A 2,401-nucleotide genomic window follows, 5' to 3' on the forward strand; every position below is an offset into this window, starting at 1 on the left:
TGAACTTCCAATGGTCTTTGGCTTTGCCTCCTGCAGCAGCCATTTTGGAGTCACACCCTGCATGCTATGTCAGAATCAGTATCAGAGGACCATCCCTATTATATTAGGTGCTGTGAAACAGGCAGGATGCTGCTGCAGTCATCTCGTTTGTGGGATTTCTTAAGGCATCTGGTTGGCCACTGTGTGAATAGACTGCTGGACTTGATGGACCTTGGTCTGATCCAGCATGGCCTTTCTTATGTTCTTATTTTTAATTTCCAAAGATTCCCCCAGGCTCAAAAAGGAGAGGGAACTTTGCTCTAAGCTATCCAGACAATAGAAGTGAACACATTAACTAAGGCAGGAATGTCTCAGCACTGTTACTTGTGGTTGCTGTACAGCCCCCAAATGGCAACCAACTTCTTACAAGAACAGCATTCATTACAATTTCAAAAATGCAAAACAGACTAAATATTGTATTGACAAAGGCACCCGTTCGCTATTAATTTTAGGAAAGAAGAACTCTTTAGAAGTGGAAATGTTTTAGCAGGAAATTTAAGTACTGTAAAATTTTCTCTCTCCACATCTCTGTTAACCTTCTTGAACAGTGCAGTCCAAAGGAAAGTTTACTTGATGGGCATAGAAAATAGTGGCTTGGTCTTTTTTCCAGCTTTGGGGTAGGCTCCTGTTTGAAGGAAGGAGAGGACACAGGAAAGAGATCCCATCCAATGCTTCAAAGAGCCTCACATTTGAGGCCTGAACACAGACGCCAGCAGTGACACCGCTTGGACTCTCAAAGTTCACCAGAACATTCCAGAAGCCAAAGAGGACAAACAAAAGCCCTTTGGGATACTATAGCAAGTGTCAAGCAGGGGTCCCCTAGCCCCACTTCTGGAACCCATCAGCCACATAGGGCTTGGACCACCAGAGGATGATGCCCCTGACTGGCTTCTTGGCATAGAAGGATACCACCATCCACCATATTAAACAAGAGTCAACCGGGACTCTTTTTCCATCCACCCCCTCTGTCTTTCCCACAACACATCTTCCCTCACAGCCACTGAACCAGCTGCACCTCCACAACCCTGCCTCAAACATAGATTGAGAAGGATCCCACATCCAGAGGTTTAAACCTAGAGATTGATGCCACTTTTCTCTGTATTCGATTTTTGGATTAGGAGATGATTGGCAGGATTCTACACCTCTCCTTCATAAAAGGAGAACTCGGAAGCATTCTGACAATATCCAAAAAGCTAGTATTTTGGCGCACAACTAACCCATCTAACACATATTTACCAGGGATGGGGCTCCCTGAAGAGGTGAGGGAAATCTTCTGGAGGCGCTGCAAGGCCTGCTTGGTTGCCAGGGCTTGTCTGGGGGGTTTGAAGAGCAGGCATCTTTTAAGGAAGTGAGGGAATAGAGGTGAGGGGTTTGCTATTCTATTTTCATTTCATTTCTTCAAATAAGTCTATGTAATACATACGCTTTTGGGACAAAATAATGTTACAGTAATTGAAATACATGGGAAAGAAACATTCAGCACTTTAAGACAAAAGTAAATATTAAATACATACTATGAGATAGCAAATTAAAGTCACAATTAAAATAGCCACAAAACCGTTGGGTTTTTAAGTAGGGCAATGAATGAATGGTAGTAACCGCAGAGGCCCACCTGGGAGGGACGAGTCTAACGGAGACAAAGATGCGGGGCTTCAGGTGTCTATGTACCAATGCCCAAAGCTTGGGCAATAATACTGGAGGAGGAGGGAGACAGCCCAGTGGAAAGTATCTGGGTGAGGATAAGGGAAGGACAAACAGTATTGTGGTTGGAGTGTGCTATAGACCAGGGCTTCTTTATCTTTTTCCACATACAACCCCTTTTCGCCTGAGAAATTTTTACACCACCCCGGGTATATAGGTATATAAAACCGGTATACAAATCAAACATTTACTTATAATAAATCAAATATTTTGCGACCCCCACATTCAGTTATGTGACCCCGTATGACCCACAGTTTAAGAAGCTTTGCTAATAGACCTCCTGACCAGGGTGAGGAGGTGATTGCTGCCCTCCATGAGCAGCTTGACAGGGTATCCAAATGACAAGAGCTGGTAGTGATGGGTGATTTCAACTTCCCTGATGTGTGCTGGGAGATGAACTCTGCAAAGCCACCACAGTTACATAAGTTCCTCACCTGCCTGGCAGACAACTTCCTTCATCAAATGGTGGAGGTAGCTACAAGGAGCTCAACTACACTCAATTTAATATTGACCAACAGGCAAGAAATAGTAGATGAGGTGAAGGGGTGGGGACCTTAGGGGGAAGTGATCATGTCCTCCTAGAATTAGTTTTGTTGGGGGGGGGGGACCAAGGAAGTTCGTAGCCACACACGTCAGTTAGATTTTGGTAGGGCAGATTTTA

Source organism: Euleptes europaea, chromosome 1, assembly GCF_029931775.1.
Source record: "Euleptes europaea isolate rEulEur1 chromosome 1, rEulEur1.hap1, whole genome shotgun sequence".
NCBI classification, from domain to species: Eukaryota; Metazoa; Chordata; class Lepidosauria; order Squamata; family Sphaerodactylidae; genus Euleptes; species Euleptes europaea.